Below are 15,251 nucleotides of genomic sequence, written 5' to 3' on the forward strand. Positions count from 1 at the left end.
TAATTTCTAATTTGGGCCTTTTATTAAGGTCTATAAAAGAATTTTGTACTTGATAGTTAAATGAAGTATATGGAAACCAATATCTAAATTGATAATTTGCTTCCAGAAGTCAGTTCTTAAACAAGATCTTGAAAGTTTTGCTCCTCAGTTGTTATTCCCACAAGTGATCCTTTGGCAAAACCTATTCATGAAATATGTAGGATATAAAATCAACAGGGCCTACCTTTACCTGGTTTTCTTTTTTCCTCATCTGAAGAAAACAAAAACTTCTGCTCAATCAGGGTTTATCAGTATCCCATTAATTCTTTTGGGTCTTGGTCTGAAGAATTACCTAAAAGAACTGAAGAAAGCCGATTAGCTGTAGCTTTGACGCCAGAGTTGAATTTAGCTAAACCAACCCAATTTGAGCCATCAGTTCTAAGGACAATCAATATAAGCCTTCCATAGCAATAACTTACTATGTCCCTTTTCACAAGGACAGCAAATATTCTTGTCATTTCTTACCAGCAAGGAAAATTTTCTGACAAGAAATTCTGCTTGTTGTTATCCCATGGTGATCATCTAAATTCATATTTAATGATAAATTCCAGAAAATTCTAGGACTGGAAGGAAGTTTTCAAGCAATATTGTCTGTTTCCAAGATAGTACTTTATGTCTATGTTAGAGTCTAAGTCTTCTGTTGGCTATCTCCTCATCATATTGTGGCATTTTCTCTACAAGAGTTGATAGTGTTAATTTCTTTTCTTGAAAGCAGAAAATATACCTGATATTACTCTATGAAAGTACTTGGTGTGTGCCTATAGTATAATATGTAGGTCCTTTGCATATGGAATGAACATTACTAACCTGCCATTAATAGAGCATATTCTTCAAATGACAGCTTCTTCAAAAACAGAAGTCATGAGTGGGGGGCAGTGGAGAAGGAAGAACTGTTACAGATAAAAGCAACCTTGCGAGCCCTATCAGCCAACTGTAATTCTATGGGCCTGATTTAGATTCTGATTTAAGCAATACAATTTTTAAAATATATCTTTGAGAAAACAGGGAAATTTAATCATTAACTAGGCACTAGATGTTATTAAAAAATGTTAGTTTTGTTAGATATGATTATTATATTGGGGTTATGTTAAAAAAAAGTTCTGTTAGGAATACAAACTGAATTATTTATAGTTGAAATGATAATATATTTGGGATTTGCTTTAAAAAGTCCAGAAAAAAGATAAAATATGATTGGATAAATACTAATTATTAACATTGTGTACATGGAGATTCATTAGATTACTTTCTTTAATTGTGTATATGTTTGAAAATTTCCCCAAATACAAAAGTTTTAAGAGAGATAAAGAGCACATCCTTTATTTTTTGCCACTATTAATTTATTTTTATTATTTGAGTGGCAGAGAAAAAATATTATTCAAACAAGGTCTTGCCTGTATTATTTATAATAATGATTTAAAAAATAATCAGTAAATTAAATAACTACAATGTCTGGTTATTTTAATTTTTGCGAACTACTGTATTTCAGGTGCTTTACAAATATTTAATTAATAACTTAGAAAAATAGGTTATATTATTCCCCTTTTGTAGGTGAGGAAACTGAGATTTAGAAAGCTTAAATAACTAGTGTAAGATTAATAAAGGTAGCAGATGATGGAGCCTGAGGTTTGGACACAGATCTGTCTAATTCCAAAGCCTATGTTCTTTGCATGGCTCCTGCCTCTCAGTCTATTTGTAGTTTGGGGCCTTGCTGACTGGTGGAGCCAAGTCATCTGGCTAATGAAGTGATTCTCTTAAAGCAAACCAAAGAATGTCACTCCTCGATCGAATATCTCCCAGAGACTTCCATCTTACATAAACTGAAATCTAAAATGTTTACAGAATCTACAAGGCCCTCATGATCACCTCCCTCCTTGCCAATATGTTCCCACCTCATCTCTTTCAACTCTTTCCTTTGCTTATTCTGCTGTGGCCACGCTGGCATTTTCAGTGCTTTTCCTTAAATATACAGAGCATCCTGCTTAGGCCCTTTGCTTGGTTTTCCTTCTGCCTGAATGCTTTTCCTCCAGATATCATATGGTTCACTTTCTTTTCTCTCCCCTCATTTCCTTCAGTCTGCTCAAATGTCTTCTTACCAGAGAATATTTCCATGACCATCTAACTAGAATAGTACCCCCAATAAAAGATTCTCTTTTCCTCCTTACCCTTCTTCATTTCTCTTCATAGAGCTTATTACTTAACTGACGTTATAGGGTACATTTTTTTTTTTTTTTTTGTCTGCTTCTCCTAGTAGAGTGCCTGGCACGTTGGAGTTTCTTAATAATATTTGTTGAATCATTGAATGACTCTGGGCCTCATCAGCACAGTGATCTGAGTCACATGGTTACACACATCATGCCCAGACTAGGCAACATATGGGACTGTAATTGAATCAGTGATAAAGACCAGCAGCACCCTCTGATAGTCTGTTTTTTGATATGAACATAGTGCAAAGGTTAGCATTCCAGACCCATCATTTCCTAGCTGCCTGCCTATGAACAAGTTTAACCTTTTTAGTCTTAGTGTCCTCATATGTAAAATGTGATAATTGGGTAAGTATATGATTATTAAATACTTATGTAGAACACTGAGCAAGCTGTCCAGTTCAAGTTTTCTTTTTAGGGTAAATCAGAAGTCCTCCTCAGCTCCAAAAACTTTCTTTGCTTTCATAATTCCAGACATCTGATCAGGCAGCCAAGAGCTCTGAAAGGTCTTTGGCTGGAAACTGAGGATTTATTAAAGCCATTGTGCTCTTCCTCTTGTTTGAGCATGTAGATGACATAGAATAACCCTTCTGATTTATTGAGTTAGCTTCTCCGGTGTTGTTAATGCTGCCAGATGATCACTTCCCAATTTGATAAAAATCACTTTATAATGGGGATTAGATGGTATAAAAATGACAGTGGTCTCTGCAGGATCTGTCATGTTCTTTTTTTTTTTTTTAAACCAAAAATCACTAGCATGCTAAAAGTTTGCAGAAAGACTTATTGTTGTTATAATTTTCTAGGACTTAACAAATTTGCCATTGTTATGAGATAACCTCAAAACATTAAGAGATCCTGGCTAAAAGGTAAAAGAAATCATTTAAAATGGAGCAAAAGTATGGACACATTAGTTAAAAAAAATTTTAATACCATGTATTTTTTTTTTCAAACTTGAATGGAAAGTGGTAGAACCACAGGAATGTACATTAACAAAAGCAATAAGCTAATTAAATAACATACAAATGTTGTATTGTCTGGGTATTAATGCTTAAAGGTCATGTCTTAGTTTACAATGGTGAAGAGAATTTATTGAAGGAGGATTATTTAACAGGAATGTTTTTGTCCTACAAGTTATATGCAGGTTAAGATAATCAACAATTGTTTTGTTTTTCCTTTGAGTAGAACCATAAAGAAGAGAAATCTCTGAATCATACACTTCTCACATATTATATGGTTGGTGCTTAGCTCACAGGATCTTGGGAAGGGAAGGAAAAAGAAGAGAGGAGGAAAACACACACTGGGCATTACTCCGGGGTTAGTGTTCTAGTCAGTTGGCTATAGTAAGGGAGACAGACTTGCGCAGGTTTCTGGGGTTTAATGTCTAACAGAGCAGGAAGCAAATGAGCAGTGAGCCATGTGGCTCCTTTTTCCTGCCATCTCTAAACAAACATAGCAACAGTCCAAAAGCACAAAGGTGGGTCTGGCGCATAGAACTAGGTTTCCTGGTGACTTTATCTCCGTCTTGGCATTTGGTTTGTGTTTACAGTCTAAGCAACACATATGAGGTAATGAAGCACAGGAGGGAAGTACAAAATAATGACCAAAACATAAAGGTATTGTTTATTCTGAGCTTTTTCGATGATAGAGGAGGGATGAAGGAGTTAGCTGAATTGTGTCTGCCTTTGCTTCATCAGTGGTTCAGGCTTATTCTGCCGTTAGCCAGTATTGCACCATAGCTACTGGAGGGCAGTGAGGGTTCTGAAAAGCATGTGATGCAATCACACTTTCAGAGAAACCTGTTAGGACCAGTGATAATAGATGGCTGCCAAGAACTCTTTGGTTTTGAGCATAAAGTAGGTGTTCAATAAATATTTGAAGTGGCTTGATTGACACAGGCTTTAGTAACAGACTCCATTGCTTTATCAATATAACCCTTGGTACTGCAGGTCTATGTTGGGGAACTAAGAAATACTCAGGGCTGGTTTTGCTCATGGGTCCCTGTTGCATCTGGGGTCATAGTAAGGATGGAAGTCATGGAGGAAAGGCCAAGAACATACTCAAAGACACGAAGAGAAAAGAAATTCAGTGGGTTTATGTCCTGCCTCAAAGACCCAAACAAGGCCCTGGCTGGTTGGCTCAGCGGTAGAGCATCGGCCTAGCGTGCGGAGGACCCGGGTTCGATTCCCGGCCAGGGCACACAGGAGAAGCACCCATTTGCTTCTCCACCCCTCCGCCGTGCTTTCCTCTCTGTCTCTCTCTTCCCCTCCCGCAGCCAAGGCTCCATTGGAGCAAAGATGGCCCGGGCGCTGGGGATGGCTCTGTGGCCTCTGCCTCAGGTGCTAGAGTGGCTCTGGTCGCAACATGGCGACACCCAGGATGGGCAGAGCGTCGCCCCTGGTGGGCGTGCCGGGTGGATCCTGGTCGGGCGCATGCAGGAGTCTGTCTGACTGTCTCTCCCTGTTTCCAGCTTCAGAAAAATGAAAAAAAAAAAAAAAAAAAGACCCAAACAACAGTGTCAAATGACAGCTTTGAGTGTGACTGTGATGTGTTCCCTTAGCTAGCTTCCCCACTATAATTTTTTAGGGCCTGACACATGTTTAATTTAGAAAGTGTGTTTAGAAAGAGATATGAGATATGATTTATGCAAGCAATATGGATAGTCAGTAGAAGAACGGATATGAGCTCCATCTGACAAAGGTTTTGCAGAGTCACTGTGATACGGGCAATTAACTTTGAGGTAACAAGGAACACCACAGTGTATGAGAGCTTTGCCATTGTGGGAGCCATGGCTGAAGGAAGTAGCAGGAAGTATCTAACTAAAGAGACTGGTCCCGCCTGACCAGGCGGTGGCGCAGTGGATAGAGCGTCAGACTGGGATGCAGAGGATCCAGGTTCAAGACCCCAAGGTCGCTAGCTTGAGCGTGGGTTCACCTGGTTTGAGCAAAAGCTCACCAGCTTGGACCCAAGGTCCCCAAGGTCGAGGTCGCTGGCTCGAGCAAGAGGTTAGTCTGCTGAAGGCCCGTGGTCAAGGCACATATGAGAAAGCAATCAATGAACAACTAAGGTCTTGCAACAAAAAACTGATTATTGATGCTTCTCATCTCTCTCCGTTCCTGTCTGTCTGTCCCTGTCTATCCCTATCTCTGACTCTCTGTCTGTCCCTGTAAAAAAAAAAAAAGAGAGAGAGAGAGACTGGTCCCTACCAGCCAAGAGTAATTCATTCTGAGTATCACAAAATCTGAAGTAAATCAAATAACAAAATAGTCTGAAGCGGAGATCAGAGTTAAAGCTCTTTCTGAAGATGCCTAATGTAACATGAGAACAAGGCCTCTCTGAGTGGCTCTGTCATCAGGCAGATGGCATAGTTACTGTTTGCCTTATTTGCAAAGCAAATAATGAAAGAAAAGGCAGAGAACACACAAGCTTCTGTAGCAAGGATATACAATTAGAACCCAGGAATGGTGGAATCTGAGAGTTCATTTGTCCCTGGAAATTTCCCAGTGAGAACCACAGCCAAATGGAATACCACTGATTTCAGGGAAACAAATTTTTACTAAGTGGTAATGACCAGGAAGAGTTAGAAGTCTCTGACTTTGCTAAATTCAATCTTTTGTTTGCCAGGGTTAAAGCCAAATGTTTATTTTCAACTTGTCTTTTTGTGATGTCATTAATTTCTAATTTCCAGTTTTATGGCTTTTTGTATTCCGCACTAGGATCAGTCAGCTAAAGAATATTTGACCAGAAGAAAACAGGAAAATACCATGAGTAGCAACTGAAGATATATGTGTTAGGAAAAAACACTATGGCCCCATAAAATTAACAAGGAAAATCCTAACTCTTATAATAATGATTCTCATTTGTAACTATAGCTCATTTCAAGTAATTCTTGTGGTCTAGAAACAGTACCTTTTCATTTTTCTGCAAATTCGTTGGAAGCCCAGGCATAAAAATGTAAGAAAATTTCTTTAAGACAAACTGCTAATAGTAATATTTCACTGGGTGAGACATTTGTTGGTGTATCTATCTTTTAAGCTCTTTGAAAAATGTTGCAGATTAAGCCAAATCGTGGACAGAATGGCTGCTTTTCAGGATCATTGCTCGGTCACATCTTTCCTTCTCAATTCTCTTCTAAGAGTCACTAGAGGGCCAAGTGGGACTTCAAGTAGGAACAGCATTTGCACAAGGTGGAAATCTCTAATATGACAAACCAGTGTTGATGAGGACTTAACAGAAGGCAAAATGGAGCCTAGTGCAGCAAGCTAGGGCTGTCACCATGTTCTGAACTCCATGAACTGTTGGTGAGCTGTGAGAAGTCTGGGAGAATGGACAGAGAGGGGTTGAGCGGAAAGAGAGCAGAGGAACTGGGGACAAGCCTGAGCGGCGGCCTGGAAGTATGAACCTGGCCTAACGGGCCCGACTCTGGTTTCCATGCTGCTAAATGTTCAAGCAAAAAAGTTAGGAGTCATTCTTGAGTCTCCTTTCCTTCACCTTCCACGTTTAATTCATTAGCAAGCTCTGTAGGGTTTTCTACAGCGTACTGTACATAAATACAGCCACTGTTTTCTGTCTTCATCCACATACCCTCTCTTGTCTGGAAACCTTTAATAACTTAAATTGGTCTCTCTGCTTTCACTTTTGTCCTTTCTTTAGTCCTATCCCCACATATCAGCCAGCAGGATCTTTCAAAGGAGTAAATCAGATTCTGCAATCTTATCATTATCTAGAATAAAATCCAGACTCCTGCAAGGTTCTGATGTTCTGGTCACCCTTCCTGTCTCTTCAGACCTTGTTTTATACCACTCTCTGGCATCAGTGGTCTTCTTACACTTTGAACACTCCAGCTTGGTTTGAACTGGGGGACACTATACTGGCTGTTTCCTTTAATAAGAAGGCATTCTTCCAACTATTTATATGCCTGCTGCCTCCTCACCATTTAGTTATCAGCTTAAATATTACCTCCTCAGAAAAACCTTCCATGACTGCTTTATTTTAGGTAGTGACCCACCCCACCATCATATTTGCTAGGTGGAATGCATACTGTGTTGTGCTGCCCTCTCTGTCTTCAGCGGAGGGCCCTGCTGCCCCTGCTGCTATTGGCGGATAGTCTTCAGCTGTCAGCCCCTTTAAGGACTGCTTCAGTGCAGAGAGCAAGGCCATGCCCCTTCCTAGGATGGCCCACGTTCAGTGGAATGTATTAAGTTCTGGCCACATCAACCTAGCTCAGGAAAACTCTAAAGCAGGGGTCTCAAACTCAACTCAGCATGTGGGCCGCAGCTGAGTGCTCTGGAATAGCAATTCTTTATGTTGAGAATCCTCAAATCTTTGAAATCTGTCACTGCCCAAGGCCTGAAGATAATTCACCAATTCCCAGGTTGACCTCCCTAGAATCAGCTTGTGGTTCTTGATTTAAAAAAAAAAAAAAGGGCTGGGAGAAAATTTATAGAGTTAATTACTAAGCCTTGGTCTATTTAATGTACAAAGCACACAAGGATCGAACTGGAGCTTTGACATAAGTAGAGGGACTTGAATTCTTTTGTAACTGGAATGTGCTGGAACTTCCCAACACTCCGAAAGAATGTCTAGAATTTTTTTTTTTCTATTTTGGTCACTGTTATTTCTCACAGAGGCAAGTGAATCTTCCCAAGGTACCATGACTTGAGTAGATGAGCCCTGAGCAGGCTTGTGGGGAACAAAGTTGGCCAGTGCTCCAAGGCTTGGGCATGGGGGAATCCCTGTGTTTCTCACGCATGGGTGTCAGAGCGGTTGTAAATCTTTAAAGCCAACAGGAAAATTAATGAGCACTGTACAGAGCAGGACCTTGTCAGCTCCATAATGGGCAGTGGGAGGAAGAATTCTGCTGTTTCCCTCCAGGCATTTAGTGTAACTCAAAAATGCCTGCTTTGTGGTCACTAGCCAATTATAACAGCTTCCCACTCTGAAGAATTTAGTCATTTATTGCTTTCAGTTCATCTAGATGAAAAACAATGTTCAATACAATCAACATGATGGGGTCTATTACATTGAATTTTTCCTTTAGTGATGGAAGAGGAATATTTCTCTCAAATCCTTTAAGACATTGAGTGCTTGATAATGAAGCCCTGCAATCTGGATAAAGAGCAGGATCATTATAGCTATCTTCTGTAGTCCCTCCTCATGAGATTGTGAGCTCTCTGAGGCTTGTGATTTTGTTTTGTTCATTGCTTTATCCCCAGGGCCCAGAATAGTGCCCACTGGATAGGAGAGTCATAAGAAATATCTGTTAAATTCATGAATGAAGATCTACAGTCCAACAAATGATGTTGAGAAAGGAGCTCAGAGCTTTAAAGCAGCACTATGTACTTGACACAGCATAGGATTTGAAATAAGACAGACCCCTATTTTGAATATTTGGATCAGCTAGTTACTAGGTAGCTACTGGCCCGGGGCAAGTTATTTCATTCCTCTTACTCTCATATTCCCATCTATAAAATGAGGTAATAGCCTCTACTTTAAAAGGTTGTTCTGAGGATTAATTGAGACGATGATTGTGATGTTGTTTGGTACTCTAAAAATGCTGGTCCTATCCCCACCCTTCCGTAAATCATGTTGCTTCAGTAAGGAATTCACATAATGGACTCCCTACTCAATAGGAGAGTAAGGGAAAACAATCATCTATTTATTGCCATAAAAATAGATTATAAAGAATTCTTTAAGTTGTAGGGTATGTACTGTTTTGTTTATATACATGTGTTATTTTATTTTCTGCTTAAGAAAGGAAAATACACTTCATAAATATATGGGAGTCCTGAAAAATCAGCTATTGCCTAATATGCACCACTTCTCAATAGCTTTTACCATCAATAGGATAACATTTGGGAGGCAAGTGAAGCTTGGAGGGGTCTTTCCTAAAGTTACTGTTCTTTTCTGAGACATTTGGTGAAATATGTAAAATTTTAGAGAATATTAAGTGTCCTTATAAGTACTGCATTAAAAAATGTGGTCACTTTCTGTTTCAAATGGCTCAATATAACATTTATCAAAGGCAGAAAACACATTTATAAAAATATCCAGTTGTGTATTCTCAATTGTTATAAAAATCTCTCTGGGTTGCTGAAGGTCACTGCTGGGCAAGTCTCCATGTGTAAGAGATGGGAGCATACACTCATATTTCAGGCTGGGACCTACTCCTAATTTAGAGCTCTCTCTCCCCCTATTGCCAACTTCTATTATGAATCTACCTTTGCCACCCAGCTTAGTATACCCAAGGTTCTCTTTACCAAGCCACAGTCGCAGAGCTCCAGGGAAAAGCACCCTGGTCTCATCTCTCCAGGCAGAGGAGAACAGAAGCTCCATCTCCACACATGCTGCAGATGGCTTTTCCAGTCTACCTGAATCATTACCAGCTAGAAGCAGCAGTCATTGGGACTTGGACATGAGCTACAAAGTATAGAATTGTGACAACAACTCCAGTGCCATGCGGACTTTTCCTGGATGTGGACTTTTCCTGGACTCCTGCTCCCTGTGATAGCTCCTAACGGACTGAACTGGGGTTGGGTTGCATTCGCAGGGATTTGGAATGGTGTTGGTGTCAACTTGGACTTGGAGAACATGTTAAGGACACTATTCTTTTATGGATTCTTGTTGTATTGGCCAAGAGTTTGCTTAAAGGCTTTAACCACTGTAAAAAAAATATATAGAAGACTGGATAAAGAAGATGTGGCACATATACACTATGGTATACTACTCAGCCATAAGAAATGATGACATCGGATCATTTACAACTAAATGGTGGGATCTTGATAGCATTATACAGAGTGAAATAAGTAAATCAGAAAAAAAACAAGAACTGCATGATTCCATACGTTGGTGGGACATAAAAACCAGACTAAGAGATATGGACAAGAGTGTGGTGGTTATGGGGGTGGGGGGGAGGGAAGGAAGGAGAGGGGAAGGGGGAGGGGGAGGGGCACAAAGACAACAACTAGATAGAAGGTGACGGAGGACAATCTGACTTTGGATGATGGGTATGCAACATAATTGAATGACAAGATAACCTGGACATGTTTTCTTTGAATATATGTACCCTGATTTATTGATGTCACCCCATTAAAATTAATAAAAATTTATTTAAAAAAAAGAACTAAAAATGCAATTAAAAAAAAGAGATGGGAGCACGTACGTGTGTGTAACATGAGTATTTCTGAGGTCAAGGAATTCCATTGGCTGTGAAGCAAGTTGTGTATATCTCCTTGATTTTTCTCCTATATCTATTAAGGAAAATGTATCCTGGATTTTATTTCTCATTTGCAGGAATGGGAAAGAAAAATGTGAGGTCTGTGTGGACTATTATTATATTTGAGGCTTGATTCCTCATTTCTGAGAGTGTATATTAGGGAACTTCAGTGTTACTGTTTTTTTCATCTTTCTCTTTATTTCTTAAGCCTCTGAGTGGAGTATAGCTGAGGGTGTGAGCAGGACTGGCACTGCCTAAAGGAAAACTGGGAAGCTGCCTAAGCAGCCTGATTTATGAGGCATTGAAAGGCACAGCTGACCAAAAATATCTCCATCACTGGCCTGCCATCAGTGCCTAAAATTCCCATGATAAAAATCACTCATTAAAAGTTTTCTGCAGACACGCATGGTTTATTTGGGTCAATAAAGCATTGTGTTAGGGAGGAGGGAAGTGGGAAACCAGGAAAGTATCTCATTAGAATGATTTATTTTATCTTATCAATCTATCAGTCTCTTGGTGAAAAGTAGCATCTTGACAAGTACTGAGCTGTTTAAGGTTGGAGGGAAAATTGGGAGTTCAGAGTTTTGTGTAGTGTCTGTCTTTGCTTGACTCAAGGCAGTATGAAGCCAATGAGCTCCTGGAGAAGATTACCCAAAGTGGATTGAGGAGATAAGATATCAGAGACCAGTTTATATATTTCACAGTTCTGTTCAAGGCCAGGTTAGGAAGTTATAGGGCATATAAAAGCTGGTGGGATTTCCTTTAAATTCCCCTTTTCCACCATCTTAGTTCTTGGGTAACCATAAAAGAAATAATGATTCTATTATTCATAAATAACATTTGTGATGAAAGCCAAGTAGAATTATGACCAGAGGGAGAGCATCTGCAGCAACAGAAGTGATGAATAATGTTGTGACTTTGTTGAGGCTATTTGTTCTATAGAAGTGGCTAGAGCAGTGTTTCTCAAAGTCTTATCTATGGACTACCTGTATCTGAGTCACCACGGGTACTGATAAAAATGTCCAGCCGTCGTCCTCACCTAAACCTTCTGAAATAGACATTCTGAAGTGGGACCTGACTCTGCATTTTAACAAACCTATCTGCTGATTTTTATCCACATTATTTGAGAATGATTGGTTTAGAAGTTTCAGTAGATGATAGAGGTTAAAAGTATGAGTTCTAAAGATAGATAAATCTGGGTTCAAATACTAGCTTTATTGCTTACTTGCTTTGTGACCTTAGACAAGTTATTTAACCCATTGGCCCTCACAGTTTCCACCTAATAATAGTATTAACTTCACAAGGTACTTATGTGAGGTCTGAGGAGATAAGTCATGTAAAGTTTAGCACTCGGCACATAATAAGAGCAAAAGTGATACCATTATTATAATGAGTATACATAATTCTGCCTCTTACTCTCTCTTCTTGGTTAACAAAGTGTCTATATTTTCTATTTTTTCCTGTTTTCTGTCTCTGGTGTAATTTCTTCTTATTCATCTTGCAAGAAGAATTGCTCTACATAGCAGAAGTCAGAGCTGAGAGAGTTGATTTAAAATGGGATGCGGTTGAATTTCATTGTAGTTTTATTCAAAGTAATTATTGATAAATGTAAGAGTGGACCTTATGCTTAAATAGAGCTCAGAAAACCAGACCAGGAAGAAAACAGCAAAGGTAAGAAATGGACTCTTATTGCCTGACCAGGCGGTGGCACAGTGGATAGAGCATCGGACTGGGATGCGGAAAGACCCAGGTTTGAGACCCTGAGGTTGCCAGCTTGAGCGCAGGCTCATCTGGTTTGAGCAAAGCTCACCAGCTTGGACCCAAGGTTGCTGGCTCCAGCAAGGGGTTACTCAGTCTGCTGAAGGCCCACAGTCAAGGCACATATGAGAAAGCAATCAATGAACAACTAAGGTGTCGCAATGAAAAACTGATGATTGATGCTTCTCATCTCTCCGTTCCTGTCTGTCCCTATCTATCCCTCTCTCTGATTCTCTCTGTCTCTGTAAAAAAAAAAAAAAAAAAAGAAAGAAATGGACTCTTATTATTTCATCTTAGTATAAATTATGGTAGGAAGCATTACCCTAGATGCAATGTAACAATGAGAAAGACAGAAATTATGTAATTATAGAAGGGAATATTAGGATACATTATAATATGGAATATGGAGAAGGGAAATGGGAGAAATGCTGACCTTCAGTGCTCTTCTATCAATTATCTGAAAGAAACAGCCAATGAGGAAAAGGTACCATTGGCATCACCTCACATGGATGGCCTTCTCAACGCCAGAATTCCATTTTAGTGGTTGAAATATGAACCCCAAGAGTTAAAATGCCTATGTTCTAATCCAGTTTCCACAATTAACATTAGCTGAGTGTCCTTGGACTATTTAGTTAGTCTCTCTGTGCCTCAGGTTCTTAGGAGGATCAAATGTGAATAACACATGTAAAGCACTTAGAAAAGTGTATAGTTTGTGGTAGATTCTTAATTATTGATTTATTTTGATGTTATTATCTTATTATTCTTTATTCACCAAGTTTAAAGTCCTTGGTGGTGTCCCGGCTGAGAAGGATATGTTCAGGGAGTTTCTGGGCAGACCATTTTGTTCATATTGAGAAAATTTGCTGACAGTGCTGATTTTTCTTTCAGGAAAGCAAGGTTCCCTGCCCGGCTGCCATTCTCATTCAAATAAATGCACAATGATTTGATCATTCCTAATAAATCTTAGGTATTTTTGGATTTATAAATTAATCCATTACTGGTGATCACACTTTGTAATATGGTCACTTACCTGTGGGTACATATTCAGAAAATAGAGTTGAATTCAGCATTTACTAACATCCTCTTTTTATAGAACATACATCTCACATTTTGAAAATACCTGTTTGGTCCCATGCATATTTCTTTCTTTCTCATGACTAAAACTCTGCTTTTTTCATTATTCAGTACATATGAGCTAATAATAAAACTGATAATTTTTCATTTAAAAAGTTGCAGTTCTCAAATACAGTTATTAATGCTCAAAAAGTTGAAAATCCTTTTGATGAAAGTATAGAAAAAAGGGACAAGGGCATCATTTTAAAAAATGTATTCTCAGACAAATCATTCTTTGAGAGACTTAAAAAAAAAAAAAAAACCCTGTCCTGTAAGGCACACCCCTTTGCTTCTATTCCATTTTTATCATACCAATCTTCCTTGCAAAACTGAGGTTGCTCATAAATATTTTCCTTCCAAGCTGTGGGAAATAAGTCTTGAGTAACTTTGGCTCTCTGATAAAATTAGGTTAGGAGACTGCTTATCACTGAAACAATGAACACAAAAGCAGTTCAGTCCTGGGGCCTCTGAAAAACTCCTTAGCAGCCCAGGCGGTGCTCAGGCTCCTTGTTCTCAGGCATTCCAGGGGAGTGGCGAAGGGACAGCCAGCACAAGGAATTTCAAGGTTCTTTTTCCCACCGTTTAGAGCTGATAAGTCTCTGATCATTCAGAAAAGGATTTATTTTTGCAAGAATCCAAAGTATCCGAGAGAACTATGTTTATCCATAACAGGCCTCGCTCTCTGTTTAATTTAGCCAGAGGGACATTGCTTTTTGGACTCCTGGTCACATCCCCACAGATTTGACCTCATTTAGTAGACACTATTAAAAGATTGTCCTGTTATTAAGAATTTCCATTGCATCAAATATTAAATATTAGTAACATTCCTCTATGGGGAAAATGATGTAATAAGAGGGCATAGACTGAGTTGACCTCGGGCAAATTACACAGAGGTATGTGGAGATTATGCACCTCATCTGCTGACTAACAAAGCTCCACAGTCTAGGGAGAACAGCTCTGGGGCAGAGACTTTCCCAGTAGCTCTTGAAGGAAGTGTTCAGGTTCATCTATAGCCATAGATGGAAATTTTATTTGACTCTGTTGCCTTGGTACCAGGATGGTTATTTTGAAAGATGCCAAGGAGGAGAAAGTGTATATAGAGTGTGGCAGAATGATGGAATGATGGAATAGGAATGAGGTCATGGGCCAGCTAGCCTGCCCTCTGTTTTGTTTACTTTTACAAATAGGAAACATGTTTTTTTTCCCTTTCCTCTTTCTTTCCTTTCTCTCTCTCTCTCTCTCTCTCTCTCTCTCTCTCTCTCTCTCTCTCCTTTCTTTCTTTCTTTCTTTCTTTCTTTCTTTCTTTCTTTCTTTCTTTCTTTCTTTCCTTTGGAAGTCAAATGATGCTTATAAGAAATAAAACTGCAGTGGAAGGGCTGCAAGTGATTTGAAAATCATGACCTTAAGAAATTATTATACCAGTGACTTAATTTTTGGAATGTTGCCGGAAAAGGTGCTCAAGAAATTGTTAAAAGAAACAAGTTACAAATGTAGTACATGATCAACAAAAGAAAGTAAAGCAATACAGATATAAGCAAAATAAAAGGGGAAAATCTCCCTCTTTCCCCTACAAGGGCAAATGCTGCTGTAAACAGTCTATCTTTAAGACACCTTAAAATACTGTATATATTATAAATGTGGTTTTGGAGTGCAGGCTAATACTATATTCAGTATTCTGCAAATTTTTTCACTCAATAATATAGATATCTTTCTACTCTTAAAAAATAGACAATGTGTTATTTTTTCATGGGTAATAGTTATTTTAAATAAAGTAAAATGGAAAAGAAGGCAACTTGGCAATTCTGAAACTTAAGCAGATTTTATATTTGATGTATTTAAAATATTTTTCTTGATATGATTTACTTACCAGCATATTTATAAGTTGCTTATAAATTATACCCTACAAAATAGTGTTCTACCTACTAGGA

This window comes from Saccopteryx bilineata, chromosome 1 (assembly GCF_036850765.1).
Source record: "Saccopteryx bilineata isolate mSacBil1 chromosome 1, mSacBil1_pri_phased_curated, whole genome shotgun sequence".
Lineage (NCBI taxonomy): Eukaryota > Metazoa > Chordata > Mammalia > Chiroptera > Emballonuridae > Saccopteryx > Saccopteryx bilineata.